At 36.4% G+C, this 27146-nt stretch overlaps 2 pseudogenes; both read left to right on the top strand.

The window, feature by feature from the left end:
• The first annotated feature begins 3466 nt into the window (after positions 1-3466).
• On the top strand, positions 3467-6524 carry LOC100343487 (kinetochore protein Spc25 pseudogene; annotated as a pseudogene).
• A 2349-nt stretch (positions 6525-8873) lies between these two features.
• LOC127483168 (ras-related protein Rab-9A-like) lies at positions 8874-9433 on the top strand (annotated as a pseudogene).
• Positions 9434-27146: the final 17713 nt, after the last annotated feature.

The following is a 27146-nucleotide window of genomic DNA, read 5'->3' as shown; positions in this document are numbered from 1 at the left end:
TGACTCAAATGAGCAAAAATGCTGACATTTCTGTTGGTTCATACTGAATTTGATACAACTATGAATCTTACTAACATTACTTTTCTATTATTTTTCCTGTTCTTTCAAAAGAAAACCATGAGAAAAGAACGAAGTGATAAAGATAACTTACAATTATATATCTACTCATCAAAATATGCTACACACTGTTTTTTTTTAACCTGCTCAACTGAAATGTTAAAAGATCAAGGAGAAATCCAGTACAATTATAAGATTGGTTATCCACCAGGTTCCAAGAGAATCAAAATATGATCTCCATCAACAGCGACATGCTCCTATGATTGTTTGTTTCAGTATTTATTGCAACTTTAGTTCAATTTTGCTGTGACTCTCCTAAAAGATTATGGTTGAAGACTTTTCTATCCTCCTAGATTTCCTGCTGCACCATAACTGGAGACTTATCTTAGATAAAAATTTCTAAATGCATTTTAGTGTGACTTATAGCATCACACTGTCAATACTGTCAAGTTGCTGGCTTAAAATCATATGCTCTATTTACTAGAGGCCTTAGCATTTCCTATGTGATAGAAGAAAGAGTTGTATACAAAAATGGTTATATATTCCATTCATTGATAGGGTTGGCATAGGATAATGTGGATGAATCATGTAGATACAGCTATTTTGACACAGATGTGATTGTATTTGTCAAAGTTAAAAAAACTCTTCTAATAAAATAATATATGCAACAGACAACACTGATATTTACCGTCATTTTGAGATATATTCACAAAGCATAAATGCAGTGAAGTTTAGGTGCAGGATGAGAGAGGAGATAATGTTTACGAGTTAGGAGGGGAAGAAGAAAGTGAAGCAAGAATCACATAAGGATGTCTATTCTGTAAATCACATATTTAAAAAGAAAGAAAGAAAAAAAGCAAAAAAACTTTAATCTCTAATATTGTGAACTGTTTTGAGAGCCATGTCAAGTGTCTCTAAGTAAAAATGCCAAGTAATTTCTGTTTAAATAGTCTTTTCTAACCACATTTTAGCTCTAGGGAACACTGGAAATTGTTTATTAATGAAATATTTTCTTTTTAAAAAAGATTTATTTTTATTTATCTGAAAGACAGAGTTACAGATGAGAGAGAAAGAGAAAGAGAAAGAGAAAGAGAAAGAGAAAGAGAAAGAGAAAGAGAAAGAGAGAGAGAGATCTTCAATCTACTGGTTCACTCCCCAGATGGCCACAACACCCTGGTCTGGTTCAGGCCAAAGCCAGGAGCCTGGAACTTCTTTTGGGTCTCCCACATGGATGCAGGGACCCAAGCACTTGGATCATCTTCCACTGCTATCCCAGGCAAATTAGCAGGGAGGTGGATGGAAAGTGGAGCAACATGGTCCCAAACCTGTCCCCAAATGGGATGCTGGCATAACAGGTGGCAGCTTAATCTGATAAGTTACAATACTGATTCTGAAAATGTTTTCTTAAGTAAAATGAAGAAGTATATTTGATTGTCTAGCATTGAGAATTGTTTTAAAGGAAAACTAAGACCAATAGATTGAAATTATTGGGATCCAGAACCTAGATAATGCAATACATTTTTAACAAATGAGTAACTGAAAATACAAATTGATTTTCTAATTATGAGGATTTCCTCAAATGGTAGTGAATCCAAGAATGATGTTATTCAAATGCAAGCTTAGAAGATCTACAAAACAATTTCCAGTAGCATTTGAGTGTGGATCATTCACAGATTCTTCTAAACACTAGATATAGTAATTTTAATAAATATTTCCTCAAATTGCAATGTATAACTAGAATTTCATGAAATTATACAAAAAGAAGATATATCCCTTTACAGAACATAGACTTTGTGATGGATGCCGAGGTACATCTTGAAATTCTACCATTCTGTTCCCTTATTTTTTTTAAATATTTATTGGGTACCTACCATGTGCCAGGTACTGACCATAAGTTTTCTTGTTAATACTTTGTGGGATTTGAGCAATACAAATCCACATAGAAACTAGATTTTATTGAAAGACATAAAAATGGACAAATAAAGAACTAAATATAAAACATTAGCCTATTAAAAATTCCTTAAAGAGAGAAAGCATAACAAGGGTTACAGAGTGAGAGAGGATAACGAGGACTTCTGAGAGGATCAGTTCTTCTAGGAAGAAGGTAAGCAAGGATCTGAATGAAGCACAGCATGAGAAAAGATGGGGTAAGAACTTCCCAGGAAGAAGGAAGAGATAGTATAGGTGCTCCAAAGAAGCAACTAACTTGATATGTGTGCATACCAGTGGGCAGGGAAGAACAGCTAAGTGAAGAATTATGGGAGAGAAATTCAAAGAGGTTAATGGGGCACAATTTTTACAAATCTTCTACAGCATGGTGGGGAATTTGTATTTCAATGTGATTGTGTAGGGAAGTTTTGGTAAGGTCTGAACAGAAAAATGACATAATTTTAAATACATATTTTAAAATATTTTAGCTTGAATGTGAAAAAACACACTGTAGGAAAGAGTTCATATAATCATCATAGAGGACTGTGACTTAGAAGTATCAGTGTTTGATGCTTAGTTTATATTTTGAATGTAGTGCTTCACAAATAAGATACTGAATAAGATATAGATATGTAGGAAGAACAAAAATAAACAGAAAATACAAACTTAGCGATCTGAAAAAATTAGATAAGATTTTTGCAAGACCTGAGGACACAGATTTTGGAGGCCTACAACCACTATAAAGTTACAACACTAACTTCATGTTTTGCTATAATCTAGATATTTCAGGCACTTGTAAAATCTATTGATATTGATTTCAGATGAAGAACTAACATGGCGGCTATACTTTTGGACTAACCTAGAGCCAAAGACAAAATTCACTGTATTATAAGACTTCCTGAAAAAAAATTTTATAAAGATTTATTTATTTGAAAGGTAGAGTGGCAGAGAAAGGGACAAACAGAGAGATCTTCCATACACTGGTTCACTATACAAATGGCTGCAAGAGCCATCTGGACCAGGCTATCAGTGCACAAGCTTTGGCTTCACCTGTGCTTAGCTTATAGGATCTGGGGAAGTTCTTATTCATTTTCCACAGATCAAGATCTGTTGCTGCCAGTGTACAAGACTAAACATAACTTGTGATGCAGAACCCGGAGACTGTACCATCCATAACCTGAAGCTTTTTTACCATGACTGTTGACAGTAAAAGCTTCATCATCACAGGTGCTCACCCTGTGGGCCATGGTTAATAGTCTCTCTGCATTCTGAATCTCTGGTACAGTGGATGTTGGTGCAATAAACTATGCAATGGATGTTGGTATAATCATCCACACTCACCCTACAGAACCTGGTAGAAGTCCTAACTGTGTACTGCTGCCCAAGATCATGCTAATTTGTGCGACAAGCCCTTGATTGAACTGTGCTTATCCTGTAAGAACTGAGTAAAATCCATGCCACATCCTGCTGTTCTGGGTCCATGGCTGTTGATGTTGCAAACACCAATACCACCAGCACAGTCATATCCCGCACATCAAGAACCATGTTGCTCTGTTAGAACCTAAGACATATCCTTCATGTCCTGTGAACTTGGGACGATGGCTGTCTGTTTCACAGCCTTTAACATTACCCACACTTGCATGATGTAATCTAAGTATTCTCCTGCACTGTGTCTTGCAGCATTATGACTGTGGCTGTCACCATAAAAATATCTTTATGATTGACACTAGATTTTTGTAAGGCCTGAGGACACAGATTTTGGAGGCCTACAACCACTATAAAGTTACAACACTAACTTCATGTTTTGCTATAATCTAGATATCTCAGGCACTTGTAAAATCTATTGATATTGATGACAGATGAAGAACTAACATGGCGGCTATACTTCTGGACTAACCTAGAGCCAAAGACAAAGTAATTCCTATTGACTCTCCACATGTCACTTAATCAAAAGCTGCTCCGTAATTGGAATAGAAACTGTTCATCTAGACTTATAGACATCAACATAGCAACACAGCAAACATAAGAAAGTATCTGAAAAAAATTAGTTCTCCATAAATAGATGTCAAGTTGAAGGAAATCTCTGAAATGCCTAAAAATAATTCAAAATAATGATCCTAAGGAATCTCAATTATATACAAGAGAATACAGATAGATATTTCAAAGAAATAAGAAAAATGATGCAAGATATGAATGAAAAGTTCAACAAGGGGATAGCAATCATAAAAATGATAAATAATAAATCTTGGATGTGAAAACTTTAATCAGTAAACTAAAGAGAATTTCTGAAGTCAAGGATAAACCTTTTGAAATAACCTAATAATATCAAAAAATAAATAAAAGAATGAAGGAAGTCTATGAATCATACAGGATGCCAATACTAAACAAATATTCATATAACTGGAATTCCTGAAGGAAAAGAGAAGAAAAAGATCATTAACAGCCTAGCTGATGATATAATAGCTGAACTTTCCAAATCTTGGAAGATTTGGATCCAGGTCTAGGAACTGTATGATCTCAAATAGAATCAACAAAAAAAACACTCTTAAGACCTATTACGGTCAAACCATAAAAAAGAGGGGAAGGGAGGCAAGAAAAAAAATCCCAGATTTAAAAAAAATGATCAAGTTACATAGAAAGGAATATCCATCATACTAACAGCAGATTTCTTGGCCAAAACCTTACAGGCTAGAAGAAAATTGGATGATATATTCAAAGTCTCAAAACAAACAAACAACCAAAAAAAACCTGCAAAACTAGAATGAAAGTTTCAGCAAAGCTATTCTTCAGACACAAAGATGAAATAAACTCTTTTCCAGATAAACAAAATATGAATAAAAAGTATAAGCTAGTTGAATTGATTTAAAAAAATGATGTTCCAAAATATGTTGCTTTCAAAAGACTCACTTTACAGTTAAAAAAAAAAAAAACAGGCAAAAGTGAATGGTTGGAAATATTTTACTGTATAAAATAGATTGTAAATGAAAAACTGTGCATAAAAAAGGTTTATTATATTTTGATAACAGGACCAATTCAGCAAGCAGATATAATAATTGTAAATAAGTATGCCCTCAATATAGAATCACCCAAATACATCAATAAAATATAGACTCTAACAAAATCATAGCTGGAAAATTCAATATTCCATTTTTAGATGGTTAGAAGATGTAGACAAAAAATTAGCAAAGACAGTTTGAAGTTGAGTCATCCGATACATTAAATGAACCTAACAGACATATAAAGAATACTCACCTAACAGTTACAGAATCTGCATTTTTCTCTTCAATGCTTAGGTTATTCCCTAGGAATGATCAAATTTTAGGCCACAAATCAAGTCTCAATAAATTCAAAAAATTAAAATCATATTATTTATTTTCTCAAACAATCATGGAATGAAACTAGAAAGTGCTGACAAGAACAGTGGAATATATATATGTATACACACAGACACAGAAATGTAAAAATATAATTGTAAATGATCGACGGATCACTGGACATATTTTAAAGGAATAATGAATTTTCCTATTACAAGTGTCAATGAAACAAAAGTAACATTAGAGGGAAGTTGATAACTATATGTGTACACATCAAAAAAATATTTCAAATAAACTACTCTATGTACCTCAAGAAATTAGAATAGATGGAAAGAACTGATTAAGGTCCGAGGAAAAATAAATGAATTTAAAACAAAGCAAAATTACATGAGGTCAAAGGGGAAAAAAGCTGATGTTTCTGAGGGGAGGCCTACTGTGTTTGAAAGCAGTTTTGCCCAGCTGCAGGCGCTGGGCTGAAGACCTGCCTGACTGAAGGCTGCAGAGAATGGGCGAGAGGAAGGCAGCAGGGCTCAGGCTTGCTCTGTAAGCATTGTCTTACACATGGTGGAGGGCGAACTGGCACATTCAATGGAAATGGAGATGACTTTGAGATAAAATTCAAAAGTACCCTCAGTGACACTCTGTCAGATAGTGGGACTAAGATACCTGGAAAGGCTCCATTAAATCACTTAAAGAAAAGCTGTCTGTGAAATTAAAGGAAGAAGAAGGACTGGTTGAAATGTTTCTGGAATAGAAAATTCAGATCTACAGACAGAATAAGCTGATTCAATAAAAAATAACATAAATTGTTCTAGTTGAAGTAAAAGGCAAAGGCAAAAATTGAAAGTACTCATAGCAGACCTCCATGATCTTAAGGAGGACTATTTCAGGAAGAAGGAAAACTATTTCTGCAGCTAACAAAGCTAATCAAGAGAGAATGAAAAGGCTGCAGAAACCTGTGGATCTGTATAAAGATTGACTTAGACTATCAATTTAAAAAAATGGTGGTAAATTGCAGTTTATATTCACTAACATCGACCCTACGCGTCTCAAGAGCCTGTTTTTGCTTTCCCAGAGCTACATGAAGCCAGGTCTTTGAGTGTCAGATGCTGCCCCTCATCTTGAGGGCCTAGCAGAACTTCAGGAGGATGTAAGGAAGACCAACATTGCACTGATTCTCTTGCCAATGTTCAGAAAGCTTTTACTGCCATGGTTTATATTTAATATGTAATTAGTACCTTAAACCAGTTTGATTTTTCCTCTAATGGACCTCTTTTTTTAATAGCATTCCCATCTATTAGCCTATAATTTGAGATTTTTGTCATATTTTTGTTTGGTTGGTATGCAGAAAACAAAAACATACTATGCCAGAGTATGCCACCTTGACATATTTTTGAAATGATTATCAGAAAACCTCTCTGCCTTCCCCCAGGTTTACCTTAAAGCAGGACATAAATTTATAATGGTGAACACCTCTTCACCTCTCTTTCCCTGGAGGTGACCCTTACCAGCTCTGACATGGATCCCAAAGACTCTACAAGCAAATGTTACTCCCTTAGTTTACTCCCCATAGTGTACCTTCCTCAGCTTTACCCCTTCTGGGAGCCTAAGACTGCTTTCTTTGGTCTTATCTCTTCCCCTAATAATGGATTGTTCTTTGTTGTAGAATTTATATAAGCCACAGTTCCAAGCTGCTGCTTTGAGTTAGCTTTTATTGAGATTTTTTTATAATATGATGTGCAATGCACCTGCTAATAAACCTACTACTTTTTTTCTTGATAACCTTTTTTTTTTTTTTTTCATTACAGGGGTCATTCCAAATTCTGAACTTGTGAGAGTTGGGGAGAAATTATATTTACTCCTTGATAGATTTTGGCAAGCAAGGTAGGAATTTCTGGGACATTCATCTCACTGCTGAGCATGAAAGTGAGATTTTTGGAGAACTGAAAGAAGCCCAAGTGAAAAAAGAATTCTTACCAAAGTCAGCACTCCCTGATTTCTCTAGTACAGTGCCTGGTCAAGGGGGCAAGGCCAACACTTCCCTTTGTTCTTTTCTTTCCAAATTCAGACTGGTAGAAGAAAAGCAATTGTAGACAAAAATTATTTGAATATGTGACTTGCGTATTTTGGTGTGGGTACATACTGGTTATTAATCTTTAACCTCTCCAAGATGATCTTTTGTTTTCTCTTGTCTGTGTTTTAAGTCTCATGTGTCAAGCCATTTTGTTCTGTCATAAGACACCTGTAAAAATTTACCTGAGCAATAAATCACTAATGATAACTTTGAATATAAAAAAACCCTGATTTTGGAACGTATAAATGAACTAAACAAACTATTACTCAGACCAACATAAAAAATAGAGGAAAGATCAACTAAACATAATTATATTGAAAAAGGGGACATTAGAACAGATTTTTTTTTTTGGACAGGCAGAGTTAGTGAGAGAGAGAGAGAGAGAGACAGAGAGAAAGGTCTTCCTTCCATTGGTAGAACAGATGTTTGAGAAACATAACAAATCATAATCTTCTATGAACAACAATATGCTAAAAAGTTGGAAAATCTAGAAAAAATTAATTTCTTCATACATAAAAATATCAAGAAAGAATTATAAATATATAGAAAATCTAAAACAGATCAATAACTGGTAACAATATTAAAGCAATAATTAAAACTCTCCCATCAAAAAATATGAAGGACTTCATTGCTTTTTAGCTGAATTCTACACACTTTGTAAAGAAGAAATAATTCCAGTACTTCTGAAACTAGTCCAAAAAATTAAGAAAGAAGAAACTCAGCAAATCCCTTTTTATGAGGCCAGCATTAACCTGAAACCAAAACCAAAGACAGCAAAAAAAAAAAAAAAGAGTAAAAATAAAACATTACAAATCAGTTCCCTTGATGCAAAAATGTCAATAAAATACTAAAAATCTACAGTACATCAAAAAACAATTATACAGCATGATCATAGAATATTTTCCATGAATACAAGCATATTTCCACATTCATTAAGTCAATAAACTAAAAAATTTGCAGATCGAAGAGCAAAACACATCATCTCACTAATGCAGAAAAGCTATTGAATACTATTCAATCCCCCTTCATGATAAAAGGTCTCAACAGATTAAGTATAAAAAAGTAAAGACAATATATGAGGAACACACATCCAATATTCTAAGGAGTGAGGAAAGCTGAAACTTTTCCTTGAAAAGCAGGAACAAGACCAGGATTCACTTTCATTGTTCTTATTTAGTATGGTATTAGCAAGAGCAATTAAGCAAGACAAAGAAATAAGGGGAATTCAAATGTAAACAAAGGGGTTCCCTCTATTTTGGAGGCTTGGCCTTGGAGCAACCTAGGAGCCCTGCCTCTGCTGCTATGTGACCTTTCTTCCGTGCTCTTTGCACTCAGGCAGGCCTGCCAGAGCTATCCACCAGGGTTGCCACAAGGAACTTCCACTGTGGTGCAATGCTTTAACCTGTTGTTAGAGTGATTACTTTCCTGTAATGCCAGAAGATAATGACGCCTGTACTGGACAATTAAAGGTTCTGAAGTCAAAGTTCCTGAGAGTAATAATGGCAGGGAAATCATCACTTTTTAAAGTAATTATTGGAAATGATGGAGTTGGGAAGACTGCTCTTATGAATGGATATTTAATGAATAAGGTTGATGCTCAACTCTTCCATACGATTGGTGTGGCATTTTAAAATCACAATTTGGAGGTGGATGGACATTGTGTTACCACGTGGATTTGGGACACAGCTGATCAAGAGTGATTCCGAAGCAGGAGGACACCATTTTACAGAGGGATTCTGACTGTTCTCTGCTTACTTGCAGTGTGGATGATTCATAAAGCTTCCAAAACTTGAGTAACTGGAAGAAAGAATCCGTGTATTATGCAGATGTGAAAGAGCCTGGAAGCTTTCCTGTCCTGGTTTTGGGCAACAAGATCTGCATAATTGAAGGACAGATCTCAATAGAAGAAGCCCAAGCCTGGTGCAGGGACAATGGTGACTATTCATACTTTGAGACAAGTATAAAAAATGCTACCAATGTCACAGCAGTTTGAGGAGTTCTTCAGACAAACAAGGTCAATCTTCACCGAAAGCCCAAGCCTAGCTCATCTTGCTGTTAGTGGTTAAAGAGATTGCTGCTGCATGCCAACCCACACATACACTTCCTCAACATAAACGCAAGGGTGGATGAGAGAATTAGCTTTTGCAGCAGTGAGTCATCTAAAGAAATTAAACTAATACATGTTGCTGCTGTTTAATGAGTTGGTGGGATAGGAATAGAAGAGAAACAGAATGATGTTAGACAAACAAGAGTCTACACAGATCTATATGTCAACTCCTTTTTTAAAAAGCTTTCTTTATTTGAATGAAAAAGTTGTATATAGATAGAAGGAAAGACAGAAGAGAGAGAGTGAGTGAGAGAGAGAGAGATCTTCCACATGCTGGTTCATTCCCCAAATGGCCGCAATGGCCAATGCTGGGCCAGACTGAAACCAGGAGCCAGGAGTTTCTTCCTGGTCTGCCACATGGGTGGGACCAAAGAACTTGGGCCATATTCTACTGCTTTCCCAGGCCATAACCAGAAAGCTGGATTGGAAAAGGAGCAACCAGGACACAAACTGATGCCCATATGGGCTTGGCCTACTACACCACAGTACCAGCCCCCAGCCAATTGATTTTTCACAAAGCTGCAAAGAACACATGTTAGAGAGGTGCTGGAAACTGGCTAGATAGATAAATGATAGATGATAGATAGATTGATATACAGATAGTGATAGCTCTAAAACCTACCCTGTCATCTATCTACCTACCTCTGTGTGTGTTTGTGTAGAAGAATGAAATCATGAATCAAAGTTGTAAATATCAGAACTGAAACTACATGAATGATTGAAGAAACACTTCAAGAAACACTTTAAGACATTGTTATAGGTGAAGATTATTTTGGATAAGACCCCAAAAACAAAAGTAACAGTAGCAAATCCAGACAAATGGGATTATATCAAGCTAAGAAAACTCTGCATAACAATTAACCAAGTGAAGACAGAACAAGTTGAAGAGGAGGAAATATTTACATACGTTTCACCTATGTAGGGTGAATATTCAGTATGTCTAAGGAACTAACCAGAAAAAAAAAGCATAATCCTGTTTTTAAAATGAGCAAATGATCTGGATAAATATTTCTCAAAAGAAAACATGTAAGTGGCCAGTGAGCATATGGAAAAATGCTCAAATTCAGGAATAATGAAAAAAAGAGAAATAGAATCAGAACCACAATGAGAATACTATTATCAACACAAAAAATACTCAAGAGGACTTGGAGAAAGAGTGAAAATTATACAGTATTGGTATGACTATAAATGAGTGCATCCACTATTGAAACCGTTATGGACATACCTTAAAAAGAAACTAGAAATGGGGACTGGTACATTGACTTAATGGTTTAATCCATTGCCTGTGGTGTGGCATTCCATTTGGTGCTGGTTTGAGTCCTGGCTGCTCCACTTCTGATCCAGCTCTCTGCTGATGTACCTGGGAAAGCAGCAGAAGATGGCCCCAGTACCCAAGTGGGAGACCCAGAGGAAGCTACTGGCCTCAGATCAGCCCAGCTATGGCCTCTGCGGCCATTTGCAAAGTGAACCAGTAGATGGAATATATATCTCTCATTCTGTAACTCTTTCAAATAAATAAATAAATCTTTAAGAAAAAACAAACAAAAAACTAGAAATGCATGTGCAGTATGATCCAACAATCCCATACTGGGGGTATATCCAAAATAAAGGAATTATTATATGAAAGTGGTACCTAATCTCCCATGTTAATTGTAGCACTATTCATAATAGCCTATGTATATATTTAAGCAAAGTATCCACTTGAAAAATGGAATATTATTCAATCATAATCGAGTGAAATTATGTTATTTGCAGCAGATGGATGGAGCTTGAGGACACTACTTTATATGAAATCAGGCAGACACAAAAAGGCAAATACTTCATAGTCTCCCTTTTGGAGACTTCATAGTTTCCCTTTTGGAAACCAAAAGGGATTAACCTGAACATACAACAGGGGTTACTGCAGACTGAGAAGAGTGGTATGGGGAGGTAATAGCGGGAGGTTGGATAACAGGTACCAAAACTCAGAATGACATAAGTTCTGTTTTCTATAGTATGGTGGGGTGACTAAAATTCACAATGAAAGTGTTACATATTTTATGAACAAATGAAAGTGTACAGCTTGAAGTCTCCAATAGAATATAAAGGAAAGAAGATTAAAATTTTGATTATTGTGACAATCAGTAAACATTGTATACATTTACTAAAATATCACACTGTGTTCTATGAAAACCTACTATTAGTCAGTCTTAATCAAAATATTTACACAATTTTTAAGGAGCCTGAGATTCTAACTGACCTGATTGATCATCATGCATTGAATGCATATATCAAAATATCACACTGAGCAGACCCATAGAATGGCAGATGTCCTAAACAGAATTCTGGCCTCAGAATCACCCCTTAAAGCATGCAGATCCGGCTGAAATGCCCATGAGAGTATTTCAGGCATGGAAAGCCAAGACACTCTGGGGGAAAAAAAAAAAAAAAACTAAATGAAAGATCTCCGCGAGTGAGATCCCAGTGGAAAGAAGGGTCATCAAGGAAGGAGGTACCTTTCTCTGAAGGGAGGAGAGAACTTCCACTTTGACCATGGCCTTGTCTAAATATGATCAGAGTCAGTGAACTCAGGGGGCTTCCATAGCCTTGGCAGCTCATGACAAGAGCCTCGGGTGATGACTGATGCCATAAACAAGAGTGTCGATGTGTTAAGTCAACAACAGGAGTCACTGTGCACTTACTCCTCATGTAGGATCTCTGTCCTTAGTGTGCTGTACATTGTGATTTAATGCTACAACTAGTACTCAAACAGTATTTTTCACTTTATGTTTCTGTGTAGGAGCAAACTGTTGAAATCTTTACTTAATGTGTGCTAAACTGATCTTCTGTATATAAAGAGAATAAAAAATGAATCTTGATGTGAATGGAAGGGGAGAGGGAGTGGGAAAGGGGAGGTTTGTGGGTGGGAGGGACGCTATGGGGGGGAAGCCATTGTAATCCATAAGCTGTACTTTGGAAATTTATATTCATTAAATAAAAGTTAAAAAAAAATCACACTGTACACCATAAACTTGTACAATTAAAATAATAGGAAAGCTTTCACAAGTGGAGTAGTGGCTTTGATGAGAAAGAGGGAGTGTTCTTCCTACATACCAAAAGCAGATCTAACATGGTAGTAACACAATGGCTCAGAGCCATCTTCAAATGGAAAGGAGATTGTTTATGGACTCCCCTTTACAGAGCCTCTATTGTTTCACTACCAAAGGCCATAAGGTCACCTAGTGAAAGTGAAAAGAGGAATTGGAGATTTGAAAATTGCACAGAGCTTTTCAAAGGACCACTCTTGGAAATGTTGCAGGAAGTCAATACACATTAAAGGCCAAGGTCACCTAAGAATCAAGGCACTACTGAGTTTCTGACTCATCAAAAGGAAAATAAATCTGATAATAATAGCTACCATCAATTGATCAGTTACTCTATGTGCTTTTCAATGAACTACCTCATTTTAACCCAAAAACAATCCTCCGAGACAAGCATCATCATTATCCTTATTTTACAAAGGGGAATACTGAGGTACAAGGTTTTTAAATCATAAACCATCCAAGGTCCTACAACTAGGATTACAGGGTCATAATTTGAATTTAGCCAATCTGGTTTCAGAGACAAACAGCTTGACTACTGAAAACACTGTTTCTGAAGGTTTATGTTTAATACATTTTGAAGTCATAAAGTAGATTTTGGAGTGACATTAATTTTTAAAAGCAAGTTAAAGAATATCACAACATTTCACACATATCCAAGGACCACCAAATTTTCACAAATCCAAGGAGAACATTGGCCAGGGTAAGAGATTCTTGTTTGCTAGCTTTGTTGAAGCTTCAACCATGGTCTGAAATGATGCTGTCACTTCATGCCAAGTGGGATGTACTCAGTCCGTCACAAGATTTTTACTACGTTGGCCTATGGTTCTACAGATGAAAAGATGATTGGAGTCTGCAGGGCATCATTTACCAGTGTGATATTTTCAGCATTTCAAAGAATATCAATCAGGAATCCCTGAAAGCTGAAATGTGTTTTCCTGAAGTGAGCAAGCTGTACAATAATTCTTAAATCCTTTGTTGTTGAGGAGGAAATTTCTATGGGTTTCATCATAAAATATGTTTTATACTACAGCTACCAAAAACCCTATCAATCTAAGATCCAACATTAGTTTTTTATGGCTTGGTTGCTAGGTAATAAATGCACACTGAAAAATGCAGTTTGAGAGGGAAAATGCTTCAATAAAGAGAATTCCCTTATGGTTTGGGAAGACAATCTCAAATAATATTTTACATTAAAAGAAAATCAGGCATAGATATTCCTAAGAAAATTAGAAAATTCACCATAACTTTATAGAAAATGTAATCTTTAGCATTTTATATTTCTTTCTTCCAGTTTTTGTGCAGTGTTTGGCCTATAGTATGTGTTAAATGAATAATTGTTGAATCAACCAATCTGATTAAATGAATGAATACATCATATCTTTTTCTATTCTGTAAGTTCAAATTACATATGGACTATTAAGTAAATCTGATATTTGTAGTAGTGATGTCTTTCAGAAATATTTTCACACTAAAATTGAGAGATTTATGTGTAGCTGATGTGATTAAATGCATTTATTTGATATTTAAATCTGAGAGTAGTAGATTTCTACATGCAGATACTGTAATTAACCCATGTTGGTTTTGGGTCGCTGGTGGGCATGATGAACATTGACTGTGATGGAGCTTGAGGATGGACAAAGAAGTCAAAGAGATTGGTGTGTTAAAGTTTTGTAGAGTGGGAACTCCAGTTATCAGTAGATTATGCAGTGAGATTGCATTGTGACTTAAATCTTCCTTTGATCTTGTCCATTAAAAACTAAGACATCTAGATTTTCCAAATATTGTAATGGTACTTACTTCCATACACTCAGATACTCCAGCAAGTAAAGAAAACAGCACGTGAAAACTTTCAGATGCTGAGGAGTTTGTATTTTAACAAGAAGGCAATTCTACTTATAAAATCTGTTTACAACGTTGTGGAGAAAAGCATGCAGCAATTTCCAAATGATGTAATTTGACAATTATTTTCCTGTTGTAGAGATACAGGCCTTTTTCCTTGAGCTAATTAAAGAAGAGTGATAGACTTGTCTCAGATATTGAAATAATCAGGTTTTTTTTTTTTTTCAATTAAGCAAGAGGGAGAAGAAATAGTTTTAATAAAATCAGTCTGGCCTCAAACACTTTGGAGTTCTCTGAAACATGCATTTCTTTTCCCAGAGTAGGATACTACAAAGCTGCATCCTTACAGAACAAAACCCCAAATATTAGATGAGTTTCATTTCCCATCAATTGTTCAAGCTGGCTGCTTAACACTTGAAAAAATGTGGGCTACTATGCAGATTGTTTTGGCACCATGTGCACTATGGGAAGCAGTCATCTATTTTACAGCTACATAAAACAGTACATGGATTTCATGGTGCAGAAAAGCAATGGATTATTCCCCATTTTTCACCATGTAAGTTTTTACTGAGTGGACACGTGCAAAGAGTCACCCTCTCTTTTTAAATGACTAATTAAAAATGCCACCACTCTTTACTTTTAGTCTTCTTTGTCAGAAGCAAACACTTTAAAAAGGAAGGAAGATAGAAAAAAAATTTTTAGTAACTTTTATAGGGAGTCCTGCAGCTAAATTTTAAATGATGCAAGAGTAAGATTTATAGCAAAAATACAGAAGCAAGGTATAGTTTGGAAATATACTCCGAATTCATTTGAAAATAAAGGCAGAAAAAATATTCCTCCACTGTATGTACTCTGTAAGAATAATATATAAATGGTAGCATGATAAAAACATACACAGTTCATAACACTTACATTTTCAAATCAAATAAAATTTCATAAAATAATTAAAAATTATTTTCCTCATAAACAATAAATAAAATTAATCTGAGTGATTCCAAAAAGGAAGGGAAATCCAATTTTCAAATGAATTAACTGAAATGCTTTTTTACTTTTATTGTCATTTCTCATAATACACATTATTAACATGTGAGTGAGTCTGATTCTTAAAAAATGTTAGAGTTTCACACTGATATTTACTAATAGGATTTTCTGTAATCAAAATGAAGCATTTTATAAAAATTTGTGACTTTGCTAAAAGTGTTTGGAATATATATGGCAGATACATATGGCACACATAAGAGTTTAACTTATATATAATATGGGATCAGTGACAAACTGAGCCAATACAAATGCATGATTGCAAGATGCAGAAGATAGAATTGGCCATGGTTTTCAAAGATAATGTCGTATAAATTTGTGCTAAACATTGAAGAATTTACAATATATGAAACAAATAGGAAAGTGTCATTTAAGGAAAAAAAATACACACTGTCATAAGATACAGCAGTTTCTCCATCTTGGTATTATTAATAGTAGTTAATTATTGTTAAATGTTTAAAAAATCCTTTGTGGTGAACAGCTATCCTGTGCACAGTAGAATGTTTAGCTGTATTTTTGTACTCAACCTACTCTATGCCATTAGCACACCACATTCCCTATGGTGATAACTAAAATTTTTCCAGCATGAGATGTTGTGGCAACAATTTATATGTTGTTTGGGATGACTGCATTCCATACAGGAGTCGAATTCCAGTCCTGGTCCTCTGTGTCCTATCCAACTTTCTGCTATCGTTCCAGGGAAGCAGCGCGTGATAACTGAATCACTTAGGCCCCTCCCAGCCTCAAGGGAAACCAGAATGGAGCTCCCGGCTCCTGACTTTAGTCTGGCCCAGCCCCTGCTGTTTTGGCCATACAATTGGAGAGTGAACCAGTGGATGGAAGGTACAGTCTGTCTCTCTATTTCTCTCTCTCTCTCTCCCCTCACACCCCCATCACACTGCATTTCAAATAAAGAAATCATCTAGTCAGAAATAAAATATATTTGCCCATATATATTGCCAATGTCTTTGAGTGAAAAAAGGGGCATGGCATTACCACTGGTTGGAAACCCCTGACAAATGCAGATACAGAAAAATATAATTAACTAAAGGATAAGGAAATCAGTATTGATGCACCAAGGTTAAGATCAAGTTATTTGTAAGGCATAAAGTATAAGGCAAAGGAGTATGTAAATGCTGAGGGAACTCAGAATATTTCTAAGCAATGGACTAGCATACTGAATGTTATGCATTAAGGAACGTAAAACTGGGACTGGTGCTGTGGTGTAGTGGGAAAAGCCACCGCCTGCAATGCCAACGTCCTATTTGGATGCTGGTTGGAGGCCTGGCTGCTCCACTTCCGATCCAGCTCTCTGCTGTGGCCTGGGAAACAGTGGAGGACTGCCCAAGTCCTTGGGCCCCTGCACCCGCATTCGAGACCCAGAAGAAGCTCCTGGCTCCTGGCTCCTGGCTTTGGCCGTTGCGGCCAACTGGGAAGTGAACCAGTGGTTGGAAGACCTCTCTCTCTCTCATTCTCTCTGCCTCTCCTTTTATCTGTGTGTAACTCTGACTTTTAAGTAAATAAATAAATCTTTAAAAAACTTGAAATTTGAATTTGTGTGCGTAAAGACATATTCTAGGGATAGCAGATAGAGAGATCAATGAATAGACAAGCACATTTATCTTATTGTGGGATAACAAGGTGACAGCAATATATAAAAAGAAAAGAAAGGTGAAAGATGGGGAGGGATTGTCATAAACATTACAAAAAATGAATGATATAAAATATGTTCTATTTAGTTTACAGAACCTCACTACCAAAACCCAATACTATACTTGATAACAATCTAGAATTATATTCCAGATACGTATTTGTACAATGTAGCTCATGTGAAACTTTATAACCACTCCTCACAAGGATTTGCCTCATCACTGAAGTCATTAGATGTACTAATAACATCTACAAATAATTTTCCAGTTTTAAAATTACCTGGCTGCTCCACTTCCTTTCCAGCTCCTTGTCAATGGCCTGGGAAAAACCGTGGAAGATGACTCAAGTGTTTGTGTCCCTGCCCCCATGTGGGAGACCCAGATGAAGTTCCTGACTTCTGAATTCAGCCTGCCTCAGCCCTCGCCATTGTGGCCAACTGGGAACTCAACCAGCAGATGGAAGATTTCTCTCTCTCTCTCTGTCTCTCCCTCTTTTTCTGTAACTCTAAGTTTCAAATAAATAAGCCTTGTAAAAAATTACATGAAAATACTTATAGTATCAGATTTGGGGTTTGGTATATGAAATCTTTTAGAAAAATCCATGGTAAATTCTTATTGATAACAAACTATTTCAAACTTGGAGACCACAAGGACAGAAAATTTTATTTGATGGAAAATCAGCTAAGTGAGCAGAATTAAGTTTGTTAGTAGTCACACAGTGTAATCATTCTCTATTAGTCGGTTTAAATTGTCCTAACAAAAACACATCAGGCAGGCCTGGTGGCACTGCAGTTTGGATATGATGTGAGTTTGTTTCTCATAAGTTCATTTTCTGGAAGTTTGGTTCCCAATAAGGTGAAGTGAAGAATTGGTGCAACATTTATTAGGTGGAACCTACTGAGAGTTGTAAGGTTACTGGTGGTGATGTCCTTAGAAGGGATTAATGTAGTGCTCACGAAATCCCCATTAGATCCCTAGAAGAGTTACTATCAAAGAGCAAGACTGGCATCTTCACTATCTATGGATTCCTATCCCACCATGGGATATCTCCCTTTCACAATGGTTCCCACCAAGATGACACCCATAATCAAGTTCATTCTGCAGCCAAGCTGATGACCATGCCATACCTTTGAACCTCCAAAATTGCAAGTTAAATAAACCCCTTTTCTGATACATTACGAAGTGTCTATGATTTTGTTATAGCAATGATTTGAAACAGTGGTTTAAGCAGCAGATATTTATTTTCTTAGGGTACTGGATGCTACCAAGCCAAGATCAAGGATCTGGTCAAGGGGTTTCTCATAAGGACACAAATACTATCAAATCAGAGTTGTGCACTTAAATCATGTAACATTAACTTTCCTTTTATGAGTTACAATGGTCTCTTAATGGAGTCTTTTGATTCCTCTATATTTAGAATCATGTCATCTGCAAATAGGAATAGTTTGACTTCCTCCTCCCCAATTTGTATCCACTTTATTTATTTTTCTTGCCTAATGACTCTGGATAAAACTTCCAGAACTATTTTGAATAGTAATGGTGAGAGTGGGCATCCTCGTCTGGTTCTAGATCTTAGTGGGAATGCTTCCAACTTACCCTCCTTCAATAAGAGGCTGGCTGTGTGTTTGTCATAAATTACCTTGACTGTGTTGAGGAATGTTCCTTGTATACCAAATTTACTTAAGGTTTTCATCAAAAAAGGATGTTAAATTTCATCATATGTTTTTTTCTGCATCTAATGAAATGATCATATAACTTTTATCCTCTAGTTTGTTAATACAATGTATCACATTGATTGATTTGCAAATGTTGGACCATGAAGAAATCCCCCTTGGTCTGGGTGAATGATCTTTCTGATGTATTGTTGGATTTGTTTAGCTAGTACTTTGTTGGGGATTTTTGTGTCTGTGTTCATAGGGGATATTGGTCTATAGTTCTCTTTCTCTGTTGTATTTTTTTTCAGGTTTAGGAGCTAAGGTGGTGCTGGCTTCATAGAAGGAGTTTGGAAGGATTCCCTCCTTTTAGATTACTTTGAATAGCTTGAGAAGATGTGGAGATAGTTCTTCTCTAAATGTCTTATAGAATTCAGCCATGAAGCCATCAGATCCTGGGCTTTTCTTGGTTGGGAGAGTGTTTATTATTGATTCAATCTCCATCTTGTTTATTGGTCTGATTAGGTTTTCTATGTCATGATGACTCAATTTTTGTAGATTGTATGTATCCAGGAATCTCAATTTATATTAGATTTTGAAAATTATAAAACATTAAAGAAATACAAGACCAAAAAATGGAAAGATCTTCCATGTCCATGGATTGGAATTATTAGTATCATCAAAATATCCATGCTATAAAAAGCAATTTACAGATTCAACAGGATCTCAATCAAAAATACCAATGACATCCATCTCTGATCTAGGAAAAAAAAGGTGCTAAATTTGTATGGAAACACAAGAGACCCTGAGTAGCTAAAGCAATCTTAAACAACAAAAAGCCAGAGGCAAACAATACCAGATTTCAAGACATACTACAAGGCAGTTATAATCAAAAGAGCCTGATACTAGTGAAAAACAGATGTGAAGATGAATGGGAGAAATAGAAGCTCCAGAAATCGATGCACACATCTACAACCAATTTATCTTTGATAAAGGAGCTAAATCAATCCCTGGAGCAAGAACAGTTTCTTCAACAAATGGTTTTTGCTTAGAAAACTGGATCTCTGTGAGCAGAAGTATGAAACAAGACCTTTACTTTACAGCTTATACAACAATTCACTCAAAATGGATCAAAGATCTAAATCTATGGCCCAATACCATCAAATTACTAGGGAATCCTGGGGAAACCCTGCAAGACATTGGCATAGGAAAGACTTCATGCAAAAGACACCAGAAGCACAAGCAATCAAAGCCAAAATTGACAAATATTTTTACATTAATCTGAGAAGCTTCTGCCCTGCAAAAACACTCAGCAAAGTGAAGAGGCAATTGATAGAATGGGAGAAAATTTTTGCAAACTGCACAACTGATAAAGTGTTAATATCCAGAATCTATAAAGAGATCATGAAATTCAACAACAAAACAAACAATTAGTTAAGAAATGGGCAAAGGTCTTTGTGGTGGAATGAGAAGGCCATGCCAAGGTGGCCACTGGCAAGCGAGCATCAGTTACTCAGGAATGGCTTTGAAACCCACCTGGCAATGGAGCCTGCCTGGCAACAGGCTGTGATTGGATGGCTTTGGAAACTGCCTGGCAACAGGCTGTGATTGGATGGATTTGAAACTGCCTGGCAACAGGCTGTGATTGGTTGGGGGCATAGACCACCCTTGACCAGATTGGCTGGTCTTGGCTATATAAGATGTTGTACCAACTGAAATAAATGAGTCTGTGGGCTGCTTGCCTCAAGCCTGCTTTCACCCGACTCCCGGGGTCTGTGTGGTGACTCCGCGCCTCTAGCCCCCACCACGCTGCTCCTCTAAGAAATGAATCCACTGCAACATTGTTGAGAAATCAATGGCAACAGGACTTGAACAGATATTTTTCAAGAGAGGAAATACAAATGGCCAGTGAACACATGAAAAAGTTCTCAAGAGCACCAACCACCAGGGAAATGTAAATCAAAACCACAATGAGGTTTCATCTCACCCCAGTTAGAATGATTAACGTACAGAAATCAACAAATAATAAATGCTGGTGAAGATGTGAGGAAAAAGATACCCTAATCCACCATTGCTGGGCATGTAAACTGGTACAGACACTGTGGAAGACAGTATGGAGATACCTTAGAAATCTCATTATAGACCTACCATATGATCCAACTGTTCTAGTCCTTGGAATTTTACCCAAACCAACAGAAATCAGCATCTGAAAGAGTTCTCTATATCCCCATGTTCATTTCAGCTCAATTCACAATAGCCAAAATATGGAATTAACCCAGATGTCCATAAATTAATGACTGGATAAAAAAATTATGGCATATATATACTACAGAATACTACACAGAGGTAAAACAAAATGAAATCCTCTCTTTTGCAGCAAAAACGGATGCAACTGGAAACCATTATACTTAGTGAAATAAGCCAGTTCCAAAAAGCCAAATACTGTATGATTTCCCTGATCTGTGGTAGCTAATAGTTTATCTAGAATGTAATATATAGGAGCAAAATTGACATTTTGAAATTCGACGATTGTTTATCACCCTTGTCTCTACTGTTGAGGAACAGTATTTTTTTTCCCCTCATACTATTTGTTGAACTGCTTACTTACTGTATGGTTAATCTTACAAGTATAAAGTAAACTGAAAATAGATCTTTGTTTAAAAATAAGAGTGGGAATAAGAGAGAGAGGATGAAGAAGGTTGGGAACATGGGCAGGAGGGAGGTAGGGTAAGAAGAATTTTACAAATCTAAAAAAAAGGACACATATGCAGGATTTTATTTAATTAATTGATTAATTAAAGTTTTATAAAGCTAAGGACCGAGAGAGAGAGAGAGAGAGAGAGAGAGAGAGATCCTTTATCTACTGGTTCATCCTCTGTAATGCCCCCAAATAGCCAGGGATGGGCCAGACCGTAGCCAGTGGTTTGCAGGGACTCAAGCCCTTGAATCATATCTTGCTGTCTTCTGAGTTTATATTATCAGGAAGCTCGAATCAAAAGCAAAAGCAGGATACAAACTCAGACTCTCAGATATGGGATGCATTCATCCCAAACGGCATCTTAACCACTGCACCAAATACCTGCCCCTTTAGAATTTCATTTATATGAGATATCCAGAATAAGCAAATTCACAGGAACAGAACGTGAACCAGTGGCTGCTGCCCTGGCCTGCGACACGAGGTCGAGACAGTGATAGAGTAATTATTAATGGAAGTGGGTTTTCAAAATATTTTGAAATCAGACGGTAGTAATGGTTGGGCAATCTTGTGAATGTGCTAAATGTAATTGAATTATACATTTTAAGGGTGGACTTTGGGGTATGTGAATTATACATCAATAAATATATGAGAGGTCCACATTGTGGCACAGTTTACTAAACCAGTACCTGCAGTGCTGCCATCCCATGTGTACCAGTTTGAGTTCTGATATCTTCACTTCCAATCTAGATCTCTGCTCTATATGTCCGTGAAGGTGGTAAAGATGTCTCAAGTGCTTGGGTCCCTGTCACCCATATGGCAACGTGGATGAAGTTCCAGGCTCCTGACTTAAGCTTGGTCCAACTCAGGTTGTTTCAGCCTTTAGAAAAGTAAACCAGCAGGTAGAAGATCCTTCTTTCTTTCTCTGTCTCCCTCTTTCTCTGAAACTCTTTCAAGTAAAATAAATAAATCTTAAAAAGAATAAACATTATATGAGAAAAGAAGGCAAAACAAAAACATTTTCAGGAAAACTAAAACAAGAAGAAAAAAGTTTCAAAATCTTAATGAAGAGGAGATTGGATGACTAGACAATGCTTCAAGATATTTGCTTTGTGCCTTTTATATCAATATTAAAGAAATTCTATGTTCTCACATATGCTTTCCATTCTTTCATATATTACCAAAAATAATGTTAATAAAACGTTTGAATACCCCACTGTTAAGAAAAGCATAAAATAAAGTGTTTTTGTATGAATAATTAAATGCAGGACTGCAATGCTTACTTTGAATGTATCATTATTCTTTATATAACAATACATTTATTCCATTATTGTTCCTGAGACTAGTGATTGAAAATGAATGAATTATTTTAGCATAGAAAAGGAATATATAACCCCTTTATTTCCCTCAGGATTCTACTTACATTTTCTCTCATATTTTCCAGCGTTCCCTGCCAACTTATTCAATAAATAAAATAAACAAAAGATGAATAATTTGTATTAATTGGCTTCTCAGCACAATTAGAAAATAATTGATGCTAACAATATTCTGTAAAGCCTTATATGCCCTGCTTTTCCCTCTAATACCTATCTTATGTTCAACTCTGTTACAATCCTGTCATCTTTACTCATTTTTTTAGCCTCATGATTCTTCAGTTGTGCCTGTAGAGATCCTTGATTCTTAAGTCTTCATTAGGGTTTGAAAAGAGGCTGGATGAGTAACTCATGGAACAAACCAGTTATCCTTATATGTAGTATTTTTTTTCCTACAAGAAAATTAAGACATTATCCTTGTTTCCAAATGCTGGAATATGTTCGACATCTTGATTTCCCTTCTCTGTACCTCTTATAGACCTGTTTAATCAAATTTATAATTATGGAAATTGAGGTGCTGGGAGTGTTTAGAAGTTTGAAGACAATATAGAACTCTCTGTGTTAAGGTATCAGCCAGGGGTGAATATGACAAGCTGTTAACATGTTGGAGTAGTATATATTCAGATCCCAAATATGTGAAAATATTAAATTACAATTTTTCTTAACTTTTTAAAGCAGAGAGAAGATATCTGCCGCACAAGGCTTTTGGGTTGAGTAGATGAGATCATGTATTGAACATGAATAACGAATCAGCACTGAAATGGATATGCTGAAGAAATAGATGGCCTTCCACCAACTAGTTTCTTGAGAAAGCACACTAATCTTGAAGGGCTGGATGATTTTCATTTGTGGACAACTTTATGATGCAAATGTTCAGAATCACTCATATGCAGTATAAAACACGCATGTTTAACCACACATGCAAGTTCTACTGAATATGTACTGCAATAAAGCCTTTGGAAGAATACGACTGAGCCTATTTTCTGATAGCTGAACACTTAAAATGATATTATGTGTGATCAATGATCACTTTGTAGAGGGGAAAATTATCCCCAAGGCTGCATGGGGCCCAGAAGGCTCCATGTCCTATACACATCATCAACTACCTCATAATCTCTGAGTAATTTCCTCAGCTGGTTCCAACTGCTTCTCCTATAATTCTGGCTTATCAGTAAAATAAGTATGGAGAGATAGGAGTATGTGGTTAAATTAAATCTATTGAATTTTGATTTTGTTTCTAGTAGAGAAAAACTGGTATATTTAATAAATATTTTGCAGATTCAGGATACTTGATATCATGGTTTTCTTTTTAAGTAGAAAAAAAGAATCAAGATCCAAATGTAAGGTTTTGTCAAGTAAAAACATTTTTCATTATATTATTCTTATAGTTCTTTAAATGCTAAGAAAACAACATGGCCATTGTTATTGTGTAATCCCATATGTATGAGAAACCAAATTTGTTTTTATTTAGAAATCTACTACAATTTCCAATATATAAGTAATTTTAAAATGACTGGAGCCTTATTATCTTATAAAAACAAGTTTAGTATACCTTTTTCTTTTCATTTTTTAATCCCGAAAATACGATGAGATATACACTTTAAGTAAGGAAAGTATTTTTGATTTTTATAAGTGTTTGTCACCTTAACCCATCTTTGATAATTTTACACTTTCTTAAAGTTGGAGAGGAATAGTATCTAGCCAAGAAGATAGCATAAATATGCACTTTTCTAATTTAAGCTTTTTCAGGAATACTTCTTTCTGACCTTGGTTGCCAATAATATTTAGATTCTATCTTGACAAGTATTATTTCCCTTTGTTTTCCTGTTCAGGAACATCTTTTAATAAAGTTAGCTTTTATTAAAGGTTTATTTCATTTATTTTGAGGACATAGTTACAAAGAAAAGGAGAGAAGAGAGAGAGAGAGAGAAAGAGAGAGAGAGAAAAAAAGAGAGATCTTATATCCATTGGTTCACTCCCAAATGCCTGATAATAGCTAGGGCTATGCCAGGCTGAAGACAGGAACTATGAGTTTCATCTGTGTCTCCCACATGGGTACAGGGAACCAAGACTTGGGACATCTTCTGCAGCTTTCCCAGGTTCATTAGTGGGACATGGATCAGAAACAGAGTACCTAGGACTCAAATTGGTGCCCATATGGAATGGGGGAATTGCAGGCGGTGGCTTTTTTTTTTTTTTTTTTTTTTTTTGACAGGCAGAGTTAGACAGTGAGAGAGAGAGACAGAGAGAGAAAGGTCTTCCTTCCGTTGGTTCACGGTTCACCCCCCAAATGGCCGCTATAGCCGGTGCGCTGTGCCGATCCAAAGCCAGGAGCCAGGTGCTTCCTCCTGGTCTCCCATGCAGGTGCAGGGCCCAAGCACTTGGGCCATCCTCCACTGCCCTCCCAGGCCACAGCAGAGAGCTGGACTGGAAGAGGAGCAACTGGGACAGAATCCGGTGCCTCGACCGGGACTAGAAAGATTTTTTGAAAGGTTTATTTTCTTTCTTTGAATGGCAGAGTAACAGAGATAGAGAGAAGAAGAGATCTTTCATCCACTGGTTCACTTCCCAAATGCCTATGTCAGTCAAATTGGATCTGGCTGACAATAGCCAGGATCCAGGAACTCCATCCAGATCTCCCACAGGGATGGCGGGGGCCCAGGAACTTGGGCCATCACCTGCTGCTTTTCCAGGCACATTATTATGGAGCTGGATCCAAAGTGGAGTGACTATTACTCAAACTTGTGCTCTAATACAGGATGCTGGCAACGGACATGGCATATTTACCTGCTGTGCCACAATGCAGGCCTGAAAAATTAGGAAAAAAAAATTTTTTTAAAAAGTAGAAGATGATAAGCTCTACAGAAAAAAAAAGGATAAGAACAAGGAAAAGGGAATTTTGCAGTCTGATAATATGTGGGCAGAACAGATGCAGTATTAAACAGTTTGATAGGGGTATTTTCACTGATAAGGTAAGATTTGAGCAAAGACTTGAAGGTGATATAGGAGTTGGCTGAATAGTTGTTTGGGGTAAGAACATTGCTGGTAGAGGGAAGAGGCAGAGCACAGATTTGAGGATGGGATTACTTGGTATATTCTAGGGTGTGTGTAGAGATCAGTGTGGCTGCAATGTAGAGAGCTAGAGAGAGAAGTCAGAAAAATTAGGGAAGGATGCCAGGCTATCCAAAGACTTTTGAAGGCATTTTAAGGACATTGAATTCTACTTGAAACAATGGCCAGCTGTAGTTTTCAGTAGAGAGCTGATGTGCTTATCTTTTTTTGTTTGTTTGTTTTCTGTTTTTCATTCTTTTTTTTTTTTTTTTTTTTTTTTTTTTGGACAGGCAGAGTTAGACAGTGAGAGAGAAAGAGAGAGACAGAGAGAAAGGTCTTCCTTTTCCATTGGTTCTCCCCTCAATGGCCACTGCGGCCGGCGCACCACGCTGATCCGAAGCCAGGAGCCAGGTGCTTCTCCTGGTCTCCCATGCGGGTGCAGGGCCCAAGCACTTGGGCCATCCTCCACTGCACTCCCGGGCAACAGCAGAGAGCTGGACTGGAAGAGGGGCAACAGGGACAGAATCTGGTGCCCTGATCAGGACTAGAACCTGGTGTGCCGGCACCACAGGCAGAGGATTAGCCTAGTGAGCCATGGCGCTGGCCTGATGTGCTTATCTTTTAAAAGGATTACGTGGCTTTCTCTGTTAAGAAAGTATTGTAGGGGTGGTAAAGATAGACTTGTAAAGATGAATAAAAAGACCATTCAGTTTTTTAAGTGTATAAATTTATGTTGGTTCCAGCAAATAAAAGGAATATAAGGTTTACAAACTAATTAAATTTTGGATGCATTTCAATCATAAATTCAATAAGATTTCTTGGAAGTTCTGGAGTCAGAGCATGATCCCAAAGTCTTCCTCAGTCTTAGAAACTAGCACTACAGTTTATGATATGAGGAACATGTAAGAGAAACAGACTGGAGGATAAAACATGAAAGTTGTAGCTTGATTTTGAATTGAGGTTTCAGTAAATAGTAGAGATTTTCAAGAAAAAGTAACTAGATATATGAGTCTATAGATGACAAGAGAAGTCAGGACCATGCTTATTAACTTAGGAATTAATGTATAAGATGACATATAAACCTACAATACTAGAGAAAATTAAAAAATGGACTAATATCTATAAAAACAATAAGGAGATGATGGTCTGGTACTTGGAGTATTCTGCATTAGAATATTGAGGACAAGAGAAAGAACTTATAAAGCAGATTTAGAAGGAGCAACTAGTGAGGCGGGATAAAAATAGCAAAAATCACATCAGAAGCAGCTACTGAAGCCCAAACATA

Source organism: Oryctolagus cuniculus, chromosome 8 (genome assembly GCF_964237555.1).
Source record: "Oryctolagus cuniculus chromosome 8, mOryCun1.1, whole genome shotgun sequence".
Lineage (NCBI taxonomy): Eukaryota > Metazoa > Chordata > Mammalia > Lagomorpha > Leporidae > Oryctolagus > Oryctolagus cuniculus.
Note: the sequence above shows the minus strand (reverse complement) of the source record. Positions and strands in the feature narration are given on the sequence as shown.